The following is a 19,160-nucleotide window of genomic DNA, read 5'->3' as shown; positions in this document are numbered from 1 at the left end:
TTCAAAATAATAGGAACTGAGTTTTCTGAAAACAAAATTAGCAACTTCATTTTTAGAGCTTATCTGTCTTGACCTACTTATACTTGTGTAATAGAAAAAAATATTGCCTATTGCCTTCTCTTTTTTCAGAATCTTGGGTGCTTCATTACATAAAATATCAACTACTTACTGCTTTGTTTATTAAGTTTCAACATATATTTAGTTTTCCAACATCCAATGTGTTTAAAAAATACAATATTCCCAAATTTTTATATATTTTATATCATTTTAATAGAAGTATCCTTTATTTAATTTATATAAAGAAGTATTACTTCTATTTTCTTCCTTTTTTAATTGGAAGGTCAGGGATATAATCCTTATTAGACACAAAAGATAATTAACTAATGCAAAAAGATACAAAAATACTCCTTCCTGTAAACTGGAACCCTTTTGATACCTATCATTTTGGTTTTACTTGTGATACAAAAAACAAAATGGATCAAAATTCTGTTTGTGCTTAGAAACCACAAACAGAAAATATTCATAAATTAGTTTAAACAGGAATATTTAAACTGATCACAAAACTAGGTAAAGGAATGTTAGGTAGAACTTATGAACATAAAAAATATGAACTTATGAACATCAAAATATTTTTATTTCTGTATTTGTCTGTCTTTTAGTACTACAAGGCGCATAAGGTAGACTAAGATCTCTAGCATGCAAAGACACACAATATCTTAAGTCTCCTAAAGGTAATAAGACTAGAAGAGTTGCATTTATAACTTGATAATTTACCGAAGCACATAGTAAAGAGGAGGAAAGAACAGTTTCATATAGAACACAATTTAACTTTTTACCTACAGACCATCATTTAAAATATTTATCCTGCTTAAATAGCTTAAAGATGTTGCAGAGAGATATAACATCTGCTTAAAAATATGATAAAAGAAGTACTTCTTAATAATAATAAATAGTGTATGCTGTAACAACAATTTTATTAAGATAAGGAACAAATCTAATGTTACACCTAATTTTGTTCATAAATTCAACATTAAACTAATACTATTGATAAAAATTAATCAAGGTTACATGGATTCATCTGTTTGAGATTTTAAATTATCTATTTTTATTTATAAACATTACTACCAAGTGTGTTTGAAGGTTTCTACTGAATTGGATTTCCTATTTTTTGTTTATTTTACAATATTAGAGGCATTACATCTAGAAAACTGTTTCAAAGATGCATAAATTGTGGGGAAATACAAAAATAGCAGTAAAATAAGTTGCTAGAGTTTTCTGAGAAACATGTATGGAAACAGTTCAACAAAACAAAAGAAAATTACCAAATTAAACAATAAACTATGGTAATTAACTATTATAAACTACTAGTTAATTAAATTATAGATTCTACAGGAATTGTACTCTAGCTTAATTTGAGCCCTTGCCTCCATCAGCAAACCTCTCCACTAATTACAGTTAAGCCATTCTCCTCCACGATGGACTACCAAGATTTCTGGCATCCTCATCATCCTCCTATTGCTTTCTCCGTCTTCCAATAGGTCCCTTACCCTGCATCCTTGCATTCAACAGTTGTTTTATGAGTCTGTTTTCTTTCATCCTAAATACATGGCCTGCTAATTGAAGGTGCTGTAGGTGGACATATTGAGATAAAGGTGGTTCTTCATATATATATATATATATATATATATATATATATATATATATATATATATATATATATATATATATATATATATATATATATATATATATATTGTTTCAGTACCTTTCTTTCAAATATGTTTATTCGGTTTGCAGATTTTTTAGTCAACATCCAAGTTTCACATCCATAGCTCACTATCTGTCAGATTATGGTCTTATAGATTTGTATCTTAGTTCTTTGATTTAAGTCTCATGATTTAAGTATTAGACTCATAGCAAAGTATGCCATATTGGCTATGATGATTCTTCTGCTAAGTTCTGCATTGTGAATGTTGTCCTTTGTGTTGTTGACTCCTAAATAGATAAAGCTATCTACTTTTTCTCTCTTTTATCATAAGGATACCATTGATAAAAGAACTTCAAATCTTTTACATTGTGGACCAATTACTCTAAATTAAAAACAAACTTTACTTGTCAATAATAATATAGACTGTATATAGTCTAAACTGAGAGCATTTCCAAAATGATAATGGGTTGAATACAAGTTCAAAACATTTTCAAGCCCTGAAATTGGCAAGTGCTTATCGAATGTTCAAGATGACAATTTTAATGTTTAAGGCAATTTAATATTTTAAGTATTTCTTTGCTTTTCAATTACTTCTCTAACATTCTTAGGCCCTATTAATACAACGCCCTACAAAATTAACCAGACACTAAGTCTGTTTTAAGTAAAATTAGAAAGTATTAGAAAAACTTAAATTCCAATAATTTTTTTTATTGTGTGTTCAGTGACAAACCATAAAATAGTTCCAAAATGTTGATTAATTTAGCAACAAATAAAAATTCACAATTTTTTTTATTCTTGAGTTATCAATTTAAGATATTTTTGAAAAAAATGTGGATATTAAACTCTCAAACTAAAAACAGCTCTTATCATTTTTGGCGTAGACTGGATTAAAGCAGCAATCCCATTTTGCGGTGTTTTTATCCACTCATTTACCAGCACCTGTTCTAACACTACCATAGTTTTAAACTTGCCATAATTTTGTCTAACTATTCTTCCAAGTTGTCCCACAAATGATCTATGTGGTTAAGGTTTGGGCTTCTAGGAGGCCAGCTTAGTACCTAAATACCAACATCTGTAAAGTATTGCATTGTTACCCTGACTATGTGCGACAGAGCGTTATCCTGCATTAGGAGAAAATTTTCACCTATAAAATGCACATGTTCTTCCAGACATTCCCTAATGTACCTCTCAACGTTAGACCACCCCCCTAACACAAGAAGATCTGTATATACTCACAAAGAAATGCTGTCCCATACATCCACCATCAAACTGTACTCTAAATGGGAAGCAACATTGGCCACAGTTCTTCTCCACACTCTTTGGTGACTATCAGATAAATATCTCATAAAACGAGACTTATCTATAAACAGAACGTTTTTCCAATCTTTCATATCCTAATCTGCATGAGCAAGAGATAATTCCAAGTGTTGAAATTTCCATTTTTCCAAGTTCCATTTTTCAAAAATTCCATCACCAATCTTAAAATACACAACTGAATTTACACAACTAAATTGGTATGTGTATAAAGCAAGATGGAGGGTGGAAATCCATCACTGTCAGAGCAACTTACCTGAATAATTATCTTGAAATCAAGAACAGCTATTTTTCATATATTTTACAAAGTCAATGCTACTATCAGCATTTATCTTTCGAGATCATATAAAAATTGAATTTGAGTATTCCACATATGAACATTTTAAAGAACCATTAACTATGAATCAATGACAAACTAAGATGATTAAAACAAAATGCATATTAATTAACAAAAAAATTGTGTTTCACAATAAAACAGAAATATGTAATTTACTTTTTGATTTCCTATACTTTCCAATTTAATTATCTTTCAATCAAATTTCGTTATTGCTAATTTTTTGAAGGTTTTAATTGAAATGTTCACAAATCTAATTTTGACTTTATTTGCATAGGACTGTACAAAAAATATTTATGAAACATGCGTGAAGTGTCTTTTTTCACTCATCTTTTTACAGGACTCACCTGTACTCATATGGCGTTAAAACTATATTTTATTGTTACCATAGGTATAGCGACAGTTGTATAAATATAATTGCTACCCTCTACTTCTACGCCTCTGACTACATCTTCATTCATTCTGACTAGTTTTTCAAAAACCTCAACGTTTTTTATGAAATCAAATCACTCTTACATCATAGCGATAAAACAATGATTTTCTGATAATTTGAAGTTGCATGATATTTATTAAAATATATGACTCACAATAAACTGATTGCTCAATTACTTCAGTTTCGATATCAATGATTTACCGGGATGTTTGAAATTGCATGTTTTATTGAAACATATTCAAAATGAACTGATTCGCCAATTAGACACAATTTAAATACCACACTTTATTTGATATTGAGAGAGAGTCTCAATAAGCAAAACGTTTGCAAGTGAACAGATTTTTTTAATGCATTTCGAGTTTTCTTTATTTTTGTCGCGCTATAGTCCAGTCGTCAGACATTTGACTTCTAAAAATCATGCGAACAAGCTGAATCTTTCTGAGAATATCAATTTTGATAAAAAAAAAGGACAAAAAGATGCAAAAAAGTTTGCCACTAACGCACGTCAGTCAATTACGCGTGTGATCAATTTTTTAAATAAAATCTGTATCAACTCGACGGTAAAAATTCGATATCTTTTTATCAGAGTGAACTAGCAACAAAAATTAAAATGGAATTTAACGTGAAGAGTGCAGCTTTCGTATGCAGTTTTTGCATTTTTCCGTAAATGAAGTTAGTTACGGAATCTGTGGGAATTATCTCGTATCATTTGCTCAGAGGATTTTTCATTAATATTCAAATATTCGCTGTTTATCAATAATAATATTAGTAATAATTAGGCTTAAATATTTACCAAATAATATTTCTTATTTTGATTGTGGAATTCACTTGTTTTTCGAAAATAATTTCGCCTCCAACAGATAATTTCATCTTTTTCGATTAATTGAGAATTTCTTTGGTAAGTTTTTTAACCCTTCCTGCGGATTGTTTTGTTTGCTTCACCGTTTCTTCATTTCATTCACGTATCAGACGCTAAGTGGTCGAAATTCTAACATTTTCATGTTTAAAGTGCTTTAAATGGTTTTTCATTTTTAACACTACAAACAGAACTGTATTGGTATTGGTATTGACTGTAACGAATTTTAATGATGTTTCAGCGTGGAGACAAACTAAACTACATTCATTTTACAAATTCCCAACTGTAAACAAACGCACGTGAAAACCAAACAGGGTCGTACTGAGGTGTATCATATGATTTTTAAAAATATTTACTTTTGAAACTATTAGTGTAAGAATTTCTTCAAATTTAATCATTGTGATCAAAATTTAATGTTCCATTGAAGAAAAATGTGCTAAAAGAAAATATTCGTTAACTGAGAGATACATAACAAATTGAACATTTTGAATAAAGTAGCATTGTCATAAGTTTATCAAAGCATAAAAACATACCATTTAAATTATTCACAGTCTGAGGAGCTTCATGTGCTGCTGTCTTCGGCTGGATTTATTATTATGGGTTCGATATGGTTCTTTATTATATTGTCCAACTTTCACATTTTGGACTCGACTTTTTGTTGAACGTGTTGCACACATTTTTGCCACATAGTTGGACTAATATTATTTATTGTAAATTTAAAAGTAGTGTTTTTGGCTGCTACATAATTTTTTACTTCTGCCCAGATGAGCTCAATCGGATTGAGCTCGCAATGGTATGGTGGCAGCCTTCTTAACACTACGTTGTTTTGGCTTTTTGCCATCTCATCAATGATATATTTATTATATTGCCCCTTATGTTCCTTAACGATAACCAGCAGTTGCACTTTTAACATGGAGTCCTCAAACCCCATATTTTTTTATTTCAGCCACTCTTGGATGTCAGCTTTTCTAGAAGCAGTAGTTGGAATTTTTTCCAATTTTCTGGAATGATAAGACGCGTTGTCCAATACGATGATGGAGTTGTCTTCTAATCGGGGCAGTATATTTTTGAACCAATTTTAGAAAGATTTCTCGTCCATCTCTTCATGGTAGTCCCACTTTTTTTTTTTGATTCAAACACCCACAGCCCTTCTGGAACAAACCCATGTTCACTGCCAATGTGACAGATTATTAGTCTTTTTCCTTTTTTTGAAAATTTTATTATTTTAAAATTTACTTGAAGTGAAAAAGCACATAATCATTTACCTGCAGGACTTTTTAATCCCATAGAAAGTCCATCTAAAAACGCTTTTTTGTAAGACGTTACCGAATTGTCGATCCATACTTTAGATTTGGTGTGACAAGTCTCGTCTCAGTAGTAAATTTTGCGGTTTTCATTTCTGTAGGACTTAATTTTTATCAGAAATTATCGTTTCCACAAGACAATTTCGTCCCTGTCCATCAAAATGCTGTTTCGCTGACGACGTTGAAACTTAAAATTTATTTCTTTCAATAATTTAAAAACGTAGTTTTTTTGAAGTTAGGCAAAACCGGATCTTTATTAACAACCTTCAGAACTTTGTATATTGTGGGTATTTCATTTCGAAAAAAGAATTGATGGATTATTGTTCTTATTGTTTCTCTGTCAAATTCATCCAGCGAGTTAACAATACTTTTACGATGCTCAACTGATTTTGGTGTCGACAATGTTTCCGTAATTTCATATTCATGAACTACATTGCGTACACTATGGCTACACACGCCTGTAATAGATAAAAAGTAACAATATTTGTTAAATAAAGTGAAAATGCGCACTCTAAAATAAATAATGGAGAAACAATATCAGTACCTGTTTTATCTGCTACTCTAATAGAAATCGCACTTTTCGACATTGTAGGGTTCTCCTGCATTTCCGTTTTAAATACATTTATAATCATTTTCTTCGTTTTAACGTCAAAATGTCCCTTTACTGGTCTTTTTTAGGTGGAGTGAGGGTTAAATCAATATCAAGGAGTTCATCGGCTGTATCAGTGCTTGACATTTTTGTTATTCTATTTATCTTCAATTACTTAATGTACTTAGTTGATTGAGAGAACGTCAAAATAGCCTAGAGAAAAATAATATGTATTTTAATAAAACCAGCATCATCGCAAATATCGGTAACGTTATGAAACTGCATTCTGTATACTTTTTCAAGTCCAGAAATATTCCATTCACTCATGATAAAACCTCCCCAAACAACAGCTTGGATTAACATGACATTTGGCATAAACATAGCTAACATGTTAAATAAAAAAAGTTATATTGTGCCGATGTGTGTTTTTGCCCTAGGGGTGAATATCACCCATTCTCAGGAGTGAAAAAACATACTTTCAAAATAAGTCAGGAATTGGATAAACTGACTAATTCTAAGCAACCTTTGTTCTATAGAGTTTTTTCACTGAGTCAATACTTTTTGAGTTATTTGCGAGTGAATATGTTCATTTTTCAACAACAAAAAAACAAGGGTTTTAGACGGTTTTTGCAAATAACTCAAAAAGTAAGTATTTTATCGAAAAAATATTCTTAGCAAAAATATAGCTTATAAAATAGCAAAAATAAATGGTGTACGTATAAAGCCAGAAGCACATTTGTAGCTAATGAAAAGTAGGTTCTTATTCGTCAAATTCCAAATTGAATATTTCAAAGTGAAAGAATAAAAAAACAAGCACTTTACTTTCCCCGACAGCGAGTTTTCCCCGAAAAGTGCTTATTTTTTTTTTGATATTTCTCGTTGAAATATTCGATTTGAAATTTGAATTACTTTTCATTAGCTACAACTCTGCTTTTACTGAGTCTACAGACTTCATATAGGTAGGTATAACTACATCATTTTTTTTTAAACTTTTTTATAAGCTATATTTTTGCTAAGAATATGTTTTTCGATAAAATACTTACTTTTTGAGCTATTTGTGGAAAACCGTCCAAAAACGTGTTTTTATTTACTAAAAGTTTACTTAAACTAAACTCTAAAAAATAATACGACCAGTAAATAACTTAACAATAACTATAACGTATAACACACAATATATTAACTTAAAAACCGACACGCTACAATTTGAATTTAAACAAACTGACAAGTTGGACCTGTAAAATGAGAATCCGTCTGGCTTAAGGCAATAAATTATATTTAATAGCCTCTTAACGAATGAGAGGGCGAATTGTTCAGCTCAGCGTTCTCGATTGAGTTTAACCAGATGCCAAGGTATTTAAAATTGTTTACTAGTACTATCTTCTCTCCATTAAGAGAAAGCAGACCTTGATATATATATTAATGTTTCCAACTGCCATTCACTTTGTCTCTGAAATATTAATTTTAAGGCATCTTGTAAATTTTCTGCAAGAACGGCTGTATCGTCAGCATGTCTGATATTGTTTATTACTTCTCCGCCCAGACTTACTCCCTCTTGTCTGTCAGCTAAAGCCTCCCTAAAGATTTCTTCAGAGTTTAACTTAAAATACTGGGTGACAAAACGTAACCTTGTCGTACTACATGTTTGATGGGTAGTCTTTAAGTACGACTATCTCCAATTTGGATAGAGGCTACTTGATTGTAATATAAGTGTTTCAGCAGTCGAAAAGTGTAGCGTGTTGTCTCGGTCGAGTGCCTTCTCGAAGTCGATGAAAAAAACATAAACGTTTTTTAGGAAGTCACAACTTTTTGTAAGAGAACGCGCATACAAAATAGTGTCTTCTTATCTTATAGTTCTTACGTATTATACATTTTAAGTTAAAATCGTGATCCTTTTTCATAACTTACTTCGTCTTTTGTTGTTCAGTTTATACCTAGGCGATTTGTTGGGTTTTGCAACATTTTAATCCCTGTTCCGATTAATGGTTTGGAGAACCATTATTTAGTGCATGATTTCGTCTATACAAGTTGCTTTACTGCAGTTTAGGAACATCATCCGCTCTGCTTGTAAATTTGCGGATAATTTTTCATTGTCCTATTCGCCACTTGGAAACGCGCTCGCTATGGGTTACAAGCTCCCCCATTCAAATCTGTTGGTAACTCGTATGTGTCCAATAAATTATCTCAAAAAATCCGCATCACACATTAGGTTGTTCTAATTTCATGTTCGCTGTATATCTCACTGACTAAATGTTGATTTTTAGTGTCCCGACTGTTAGCTTTACAAAATTATTATTTTGATTATTTCTACCGGTGACAAACTGTGTGAAATGTTGCAGAACCATTGTTTACCCCACCAATTGCTGATAAGTGCAGAGTGCTCAGTATATACGGTTATTTTATAATATATGAAACAATATAATGACATAGAACGTTTACTGGATAACATTTTTACAGCAAACAAATAATATCGACTGTTGTTAGCCTACTACATTAAAATAATGACTTCAGGTTGAACTGATTACATTTTTTACGGCTATATTAGTGAACAACGCTATTTTCAATGTCTATTATCTCGGAAAATTATGAATTTATCGCTGTGATATAATGAATAATTTAGAAAGAAACATTGAGGAATTAAAAAAAAAATTCAATAGAATGAACATATCGGCAGAAGCGTAGACTTTGGAAAAAAATATATTTCTACACCCGCCGTAGGATTACATTTAATATCCTTAACATTCTTGCTGTCGCGTGTAATTTTTAAATATCGAAAAAAAAAACATTCTGTACCATCGGCGTCAAAGTGACTATATTTTATTCATGCCATCTAAGCGCCACCATACAAGAGAAGAGCTGTGTGCAGATAAATTTTGTACGTTGGCGGTTCAGGTTACTAGCAATTCCTGTACTACTATACTTCGTTCAATTTAAAGATAAGCTCGAGGAAAACAGTTTCAGACTGGTGGTTGTTCAGACAATCTGTGACGACACGACACACCCACCGATCACGTGTCTGAAACTGTTTACCTCGAGCTTATCTTGAAATTGAACGAAGTATACAGATATTTTTCAGCGTTTAAGTACACACATGCACAAATGGTTTGGCAATGGAAGAACGGGCGTATGAAAAATGCGGATCAAAAAAGAGGAAGAACATTTTTATTCAGATTTTGTTAGATATAAAATAGATTACATATAAAATATAATATAAATATTAGTCATTTGATAAGGTTCAACATAAAAAGCTTGTAGATATTGTAAAAAGCAAAATTATTGACAACCGTGATGTGAAAATCATTTATTATCTAATCTATATTGGAATTAAACTGCCAAGTTAAGAGTTATCAGTAAACAACCAGAATACCCGAGATATCCAACTACAGAAAGGAGTCCGCGAGGATTGTATGCTGTCCCCACTGCTCTTTAATGTCTACAGTGAATCGGCATTTAAAGAAGCGCTGGCAGATTCAATAGAGGGTATATCTATCAATCGAACGAATTCGAAACATCTCGAAGAGAGAACATCTTAACGAATGCTGTCATGAATACGAGCAGAAGATGAATTTTAAGAAAACTAAATGCATGATCATGATTAAATTAGCAGATGCAAACATCAAATTAATTATTGAAGATACTGTAATTGAGAGTGTGGATACCTACAAATACTTAAGAAGAACGTGGATAACATTAAATGTAGACCAAACCAAAGAAATTAAGACACGTCTTGAAATATTCTTGATTCAAAGAATGTCATAAAATTATGTTATAAAATTATGACGTTAATTTTAATTTCCAAAAAAAAGTTCATCAAAACTTTTTAAGGTTTTGCAATATAAATTTTGCAGGAGTTGTGTTCAACTAAGGCCTTAACAGCCTCCCTGTCATTGGAGACTTTAATACGAAAATTGGTGAAGAAGAACAGGAAGATATAATAGGAAAACATGGTCTGAGAGTGTCTGAGACTACGAAACGAAAGAGCAGGTATGTTGGCGCATTTCTGTTTAAAGAATCAACAGTAATCACAAATACAATTTTTAAACTCCCGAATCATCGACAGTACATGTGGAAATTCCCAGCAGATATATCTGAAGAGTGGTCCGTAACCAAATACACTACATAGGTATAAACAAAAGGTACAGAAATTCAGTAATAGCAGTGCAAGTGCAAACCTATCTAAGTGTAGTTATACCGACAGTCCACAATATTTTGTTAAAAAAAAATCTGACTGTGAGTAAAAGAGGTTATAAGGATGAAAAAGCAAACAGTTACTATTGATAAAGTACAAAATAACCAGCATGTTAGAAAAAAAATATTGAGCCAAACTAGAAATGAAATATGTATTAAAGCAGAAAACAAGATTGGGTGTAGTAAAAACAAGAAAACAAGGGTGGATGAGAGGAAATGCTGAAGCTCATGGGCCAAAGAAGAGAAGTTCAAGAGACTCCATGAAATAATCAGATAGAAGACAAGATGTGAGAAAACACAATTTCATAGAAAAGAATGCAACGAAATTGCAAACAATGAGAAAAACATTATATCTTTCTCCTGCACAAGAAATTAAACGAGATCGCTCGCTACGAAAAAAGCTACCCCAAAGTCTAGAAGACAAAAACACAAAAACCGGTCACTAGATATCAAGGAACAGTTGATAATATGGAAAAACTGCATTTTTGAAAGATTTGAAGATGTAACAATAGAACACTTTACAACTATTGCCATAACAGGTCCATCAATAACAGACAGCAAAGTTACACTGGCAATACAAATGGCAAAAAAAAGGAAAAGCATTCAATCCGATGAGGTGAGTGTTGCAATACTTAAGTTGCTGTTATATCAATTACATCCTTTCGTTGTGAAGTTACGAAAGCTAGTTAGTTTCCTACCTTTATTATGCCTATATAACAAAACTCTAGTAATGACTCACCTCTTTCATTGGTGTTTGTACTGTCTCAGATCAGATGGTGCTCATTCGCATTACAGCCGATGTTCAGTTGCCGTCCATTTTTCCTAGCAATCTCACACTAGCCGTTTCAACTCCCTTGGTAGTGATTTTTCGGGGTCATTATATGGGAGGTATACTGCTCCGATAATTATTTCCTTCTTACTTCCTCCCTCTATGATCTTTATCTTTACCGTCGTTAAATCCCTGGAACAGAGATTAACCAACTGCAGTTAAGTTCCTCCTTCATACTTCCTTTCTGTATGATTTTTATATTTACCGCCAGTAAATCCCTGGAACAAAGATTTATCAACGGCAGTATTTTGATATGTCGTTTAACTATTATGCAGTTCCTCGGGACTTCGGCAGATCGGCTATATAAACTCTAAACCAATGCCCGATAGACCTCTTATCTTACACTTGTAGACCCAGGGCTCTTGTATCAAAGCTACATCCAACCTTCTCACAGCAACAGTAAGTACTACCGAAGCTGGCCTACTATGTTGGAGGTTTGCCTGCACGACTCTGATTGGACCCATTGAGGCCTCTCATTGATTTAAGGATACCTTTTCAAGTCAGTAATATGCCTTAAAATGAGCAGCCCTCCATGCTTTGTGGGAGACCTTGTCGATCGTGTAGATTCGTACGCCCTCCCCGATTTTCCTATTTTTTAACAACTAGTTTTCCGTATTAATCTCTATTTTTTTTCTTAGACGGGTCCTGATAATTGCTTCATCAGCCCCTTTGTCGGGGACGCGGGTGAGGACTATGAGACGCATATACGATCGACTACATTTAAGTCTGCTCCCTCCCACAGACCCTCCATAGTCCTCCCCACCTCCTCACCACCACCTGTAGTCCATTTTTTTGTATAATCGTCAGTACAGTTTACTCACTGGGCCCCTGGGCTAAACGATGTTTTATGGAATTGCAGAAATTGATTCTGACTTACGATTGGAGCCTCAACCACCACTTGTTTCAGTTTGTCGATCATCACGTCTGTTGCAACGCGGGGGAGAGGTAATGGTATTCTCCCAAAGTCTTTTTTAAAATAGGATTTAGCTCTTATTAATTGTTGTAAAATTGTTATCTTAAGGCATACATCCCAACTTTTTTCCCTGTCTCATGCATCCCCTGGGCACGATGGTATTACATCTAGAGATTAGGGAGCGCAGTAGTTGCAGAACAAATCTGACCATATGATGATCTAATTGTGGTGCAGTTGTCTGTGATTTGCTCATTGAACATGGTGTAAAAAAGTGTGTGTGTGTGTGTGTGTGTGTGTGTGTGTGTGTGTGTATGCGCGTGTGTGTGTGTATGTGTGTGCGTTGGTCATGTTCAATTGACAAACATTAATGATATGGCTGCAGCCCCTATACCATGTTCTCAGTTGATCCGTGGGTGTTTATTTGGTTATACCTTGTTCACACCTGCCCTATTTATCCATAGGACGTTTCCTATCAGCCAGTGGAACGCACTGTGTTGGGGTTGAGAACATCCCCATGTATATATACGTATAAACGTATATACAACACGAAAATAAAAGAAATTAAATATTAATAATTAAAAAATAACACTTTATTAGGGATTCAACTGGTATGTTCCTTTGTTTTCTGGTGTAGTACTAGTTCCAGAAAAGTGAAGAAATGCTACACTAAGTCGTTGCTTTGCAAGGTGTAGTGCTACACCACTCTGTTCCATTGAAAAGCATAGCAAAAAAAGTGTACCACCAGTGTCGATAAATCTACACCTGCTTCCTCAAGTGCGACAGAAAACTGACGCAAATCAGTCCATGCATCTCTGTCTGATGGGCCGGATTTATCGAACACGTGACCTTCTCATTGATTATTTAGGTAACGTGATCGATAAACCTGGCAAATTAGAAAGAGACGCAGGGACTGCTTTGCGTCAGTTTTCTCTGTCGCACTGGGGGAACGGACTTGTATTGCAAGGATCTATCTTGTATTCTATGTCTATGTCATAAAATAACCTGACTTGAATCGCAACTCAAAGGTTAACTACACTAGAACGTTCCTTTGTTTAGTGTCACAGTCATGATTTTCGTGTGACACTAGCCAGTGTAGCTAACACTCAACTACACTAGAAAGTGCTACACTAGAAAGCAAAAGAACAGACCTATTATTCAATTTAATTTTATACATAAACTAATGACACACTCTGTATAAACAACTGTTAATCTTTACAAGAATTTATTATAGTACCATGAAGCTAAGACTTCTTTTATCGCACCTGAATTATTCTGCTGCTGTATACCAAAAAGACATAGTGGAAAATGGCCCGAAATGGGAAAATTAATTTAGTATAGCCTACTGTGAAAATATTACAAGTCAAAGCCAAATAAAAAGTTTGTTGCATTCTTGTGTTCGCTATTCAAATGTACTACTCGTATTAGAGATTAAGCAGACTATACTTAGAATAAAAGTAAAAATAAAGATGAGTCTAGAATTTATAGAATTACAAACTGGAATGTCTAAAATACAAATTATTTTAATAATAAATGACTACTAATGAATAATTTACAAAATGGAGACAAAAATTTAATAAACAAATTAGGAAAATAATTGCTGTACATTAACTAATGTTTAATTAAGTGATATACAGTGGCGGTTCGAAATAATAATACTTTATATCACATTGGATATATTGTAAAAATAATATAAAGGAAAAATATGCATGAATATGTTGCTTAGGAATTAATATTATATTCTTCTAAGGGTATCGATGTCCTCTATGCGTATTCCTCAACCCTTCTGTGTTTTGTGAAGCGTGTTGAGTAAATAACTTATTACTAAAATCTCATCGTTTTTATAAAGAGTTGCGTATTATATCTGAACCATGCGACGGTACATCTCGGACGAGTAACGATCCGATTCCGATGCGATGAGAATTTCTCCTTTTATTTAATATAACACCATGTTCAGCGGGATTCCAACAAGCGAAGAGCTCGTTAGGTTACAGTTCTGTTCACTTCTCTGCAGGACTGTGTAGATTACAATTATTGTTAGTATTGGTATACGTAATTTTTTTATATGCAAGAGGGATATGTTTTTCGCTTGACATAAGCCCTTCATTGCTTAGAACTGGCAATGGAGCTGTGGATCCAGCAAGGTCTACAGGTAGTTTTAACGAAGAAACCTTTCGTTTCGCTAAATCATATAGTAAAAACAGTTTTCTGGTTAATACAGGAACGATAAACAAGGATTCCATAATTACATCCGTGGGTAGCGCATTAAAAATAGTATTACTAGAAATTGAATCTGAAGCGAAATTGGGACACAAAATAAATGAAGGAAAAATCAACCAAATACATGTCGGTAGAAAAAGAAAAATTCGTAGATATTGAATGTTTTAAATTCATACATCGTCAAAAAAATTTATCACCTGTATAAAACCAAATCTAAAACATCTATTAAAATAATTCTTTTAAAAAATTAATCTCGTCTAGAATACCGGTTTTGTCATGAAACTGTAGCATTTATTAAAAATTGTCGGTTTCGTGTAAATATCGAAACCTATATTTTATTTCCAATTGTTCAAATATGCCTGACCATTCAATTTCCAATTTTGATAAACCAGAATAATCGCTTTACATCAACACAACTGATTAAATCATGTGATTTCAGCAAGTCTTAACATTCCCAGTGTTACGGCTCTGTAACATAGTTTACTTATCACAAAAAATTCAAGTTTCGTGAAATGTTTTTTAAAAACTTTAAACCTCATAAATCAGACCCTTTTAGATATATTCCACGAAATATTATTTACATAATATCTGAGGTATCACTAAAACTAGGTCAGAGCTTCTTTTATCGTTCTAAAAAACCAATCTTTCTACATATCTGGTTCTATGGTTCTATTTTACGACTTCTCACTAAAGGGGTATTTTAATAGTCGATCGTAAAACATTTTATTGCTTTTCGAACTTACAAAACTAAGAAGCCATAAAAAGGTCGTAAAATGACCCCTCGCCCAATAATCGGTATAAAAACTGGTTCTGTCATCGAGTGCAATAGTTTGTGGCCTAGTACGCACTCCGATGAGCATCACTTCTCCTCGAATTTTCCCATTGGCTATTGACCTGGAAATCCATATTTATAGTTCGAACAGCACGTATAAATATAGGCGATTTTCAGGTCAGCCAAGTGCAGTCCCAGTTTGGAGTTCAATAGCGGAGAGCAACTGGAGGAGACTTGAAGCCACAGAAACATCATGCTACAGGATCGTAGACGGATCAACATGGGAAGAAAGAATAATCAATGCAACCATCAAAGAAAGGCTCCAGTATACACCACTGAGGGAGGTGGCTGAGAAAAGGACCAGGTACTGCTTCCACCAAGCCACAAGAAGACTCCTAAAGACCAGGGACATCCTCGCGAAAAACAGGGTCCAGAGGATTAGACAAATCCACAAACTGATCGAACATCTGATCAGGGTCTAGCCGGGTGGTTGCAGAAGACAACTAAACAGGAAAGTAGGTACGATGCCACAAATAAGTACCTACAAAAGAAGAAGCCATGACGACAACAACAAAAAATCAGGAATCCGAGAGGAAGAAAAAGTTAACATCAGGCGGTGCAAGAGCGGGACGTCGTAAAAGATTATACCTTAAGTTAGCTTAAGCTAAGTTAGCTAAGATTATATCTTAAGTTAGCTTTAAGTGTGCAATGTTAATTATTATTAGGGCAATAAACGTTGCCCAGCAATTTTTATTTATAGTCAGCCACTGCTGACTATAGGCTCTGCTTCCTACTTGTTTTCCATACTCCATTTTTCATACTGCAACCTGGTATTTTTATTTCGCCTTAATACTTGTCAATGTAAGAAATATCTTATCTTTCTCAAGACAAAATACCAGAAGAAAACTTTTACGAGTCCATACCCAGTAAATGGACTTGGGTAGAGGAGCATTCGACAGTGTTATTCGAAGCCCTCTACAGAGCGTCTGAGGATCTGAAGGTGTTTAAGACCCTTACTTATTATCCCGAGACGACAGTTCTTTTCCTGCAACAAGACAAAACCTTATCGTGCTTCTCAGTTAACACACAACTAAAACGCTCTCTACGCATTAAATATACATACGTCGACATTTCAAAGTAGTTTTTTAAAACTCAGTTATTTCAACAAAAATTCTTTATATTAAAGGTAAATATTAAAATCAACAGTGCTAAAATAAAATAAAATCTTAAATCGCAGTCTACTATTTCTTCAACATCGAATTATACCTTGCTTCGGTAAAGATTGATTAATTCTACCGAAGAGAATCCAACATATCCAAACTGTCTTAGAGATTGGTTCCCTGCTTATGTTGGAAAAGAAGAACAACTCCACATCATCTAAAACGTCTGTTATTAGAACTGTCACTGATAAGAAGATACGGTAGACTCATTTTAAGGCCTACGATTCGGCAAAGGCTGGTTCGTGCCAATTTGCGATCGAGAAGACCTTTAAGAGTGCCTAGGCTCACTAGAGAACATAGTGCGGTGGTTTAGCATGGTGCCGTAATCATAGAAACTTTACAACAGCTTTAACCCCAACTGAGAAATGTCCTTTTTTCGGAATGAAATGTCTCGATTTGTATTATTAGTAAGTGACATCTACCGTACAAGAGTATGGATAGAGTCAGGTTGTTTACCCTTTCATCAAGTTGTTCAGGGATAGTTTTACTCACACATTTGGCACTCCCCTTATTTACGTACCTACACTGACGGAAAACATTTATCTGGAAAAATGTTACCAGGCCAATTTTTTGCCCCGGAATTAAGAATTTAGGTCAAATTTTATCTCTATTGATGACAACGCTCGTCCACATCGCACTAGAAGGATTGAAAATGCATTTACTGAAACCAATATCCAGATAATGAACTGGCCGGCTGTGGAATATGGATTAACGAGCTGTTTTCGGAAGACCAAATCTACCGATAACCCTCCATGAGCTGATTGTGGCGGTGCAGGAAGAGTGGGATAATATTCCTTAAGAAGCGATTGATAATATTATCATCTAAATGCCAAGATGAGTCAATTCATGCCTCGAAAACAGAAGAGGTTACTCTGAATATTATTGTTTTTTTTTCAAACTTCATTTATTAGATAATTAAGAATTTTTTTAAATTGAGTTTTGAGACCTTATTTCGTTTTTCTTATTTTTCCTCATTCAAGACCTACGCGCCTTAAAAAATATAATATGAGTAACTTGGTAAGAGAATAACTAATTTTATTATCCTTCAAGACAACAATGTGAGTGCGGCCATTATAATATGTACGTCAAAGACAACACTCTCACAGATTCAATGTAGAACAATTAATAATATTCAAAAAAAAAGAAGAAAAATTGCATCGAAGATATCTAACAAATATAGAACGAGATAATAAATAATAACTGAAATATAATCATCACCATCAGTAGTCTGATGATAGTAAATTGAGTTAAGTTATGATATGCTTTATTTAGTTAAATGTTTCGTAATAGACTAATGAACTTGCTTCGATTGTGTACTGTGTCAACACTAATGTTAACAAATACTAATCACGTGTATGTGGTTAAATTACGAAATTTCAGAAAAACTTGACACCTTTGATCGAAGGCAAAAACAAAAAGAGGATTGTATGTAAATAAAAAGTATACTTTAAGTTCAATCCCAATAATGCGATTTTTTAAGAAAAGATACTATATCTAGACCATACACTTTCCGCCGAGGGAGTGAAGCTAGATCCTGAAAAAATAAAAACAGATTAACAGTATCAATTCGTTATGAAGTTGTCATAACCACCGGTTTTACAATATCTAAATTTTTCTGAAAGTAACACATTTATGCTAGTCGTACTTAATAGGCTATTGATTATCTACTTTAGAAAGGAACTACAACGTTAAAGGGGTTTTATTGTTTCATAGGGGTGCTACCATTTAAAGCGGTACGTTTTTGGGAAAGGGGTGAATTAGTCCCTATGCACAAAAAAGTTGCTCAAAATTAAATTTCCTATCGAAGTTAACCTTTTAAAGTTAAAAATAATTTTTGTTGGCAAAATATATTCAAAAAACAAAGCAAACAGGAACACGCGATTTTTCTTATTTGTCCCATAACTTTTCCACGGGAGCATAGGTATAGGCATTGCTTTACAAAAAAAAAAACTTGTATCCTTCCTCTTGAAAATTACATTGGTAGAAGTCTTTAAAGTTTTGAACACTCCCACCATTTTTGGACCATTTTTGATATTTTTTCGCAAAAATTGTTCTATAACTCTTTTCAGAGCAATTTTAGGTATATGCAATGGTACATTAAATAGAAAGAAAAAATAATATCCAATTTTTGTTTAAAAAATTGATTTCGCATGCGTAACACATTTAAAATTGCCGGTCGCTTCAAGCGTTGTTTCTGAGAGAACGGTTTATTCTACAGAAAAAGTGCTAATAAACAATTTTATTCTACGTTATATCAGCTACATTTCTTGTTTAAACATTTTTTTCTACTGCGTACAAATTCTTGGTAAATCGATGTTTTCCGTTTCTCCTCCCCCTTCGATGGGCTGTTTTAAGGGAAGCGTAGGGATTTTTAGAGGTTCAGTGGCAATTTGGTCTATGACGACTGCGACTGGAGCATTATTTCGTTGTACATTTAGATATAGATGTAAAAATCGTTGCAAGTATCACAATTTGACGAACCATAC

General features: G+C 33.4%; 1 protein-coding gene across 1 annotated transcript in view; it reads left to right on the top strand.

The window, feature by feature from the left end:
* The window catches only part of fbl (pantothenate kinase 3 fbl), a 121,676-nt gene that overhangs the window by 622 nt on the left and 101,894 nt on the right, over positions 1-19,160 (top strand). The window lies entirely within an intron of this gene.

Source organism: Diabrotica undecimpunctata, chromosome 1 (assembly GCF_040954645.1).
Source record: "Diabrotica undecimpunctata isolate CICGRU chromosome 1, icDiaUnde3, whole genome shotgun sequence".
Lineage (NCBI taxonomy): Eukaryota > Metazoa > Arthropoda > Insecta > Coleoptera > Chrysomelidae > Diabrotica > Diabrotica undecimpunctata.
This window is presented reverse-complemented; position numbering and strand designations above follow the sequence as displayed.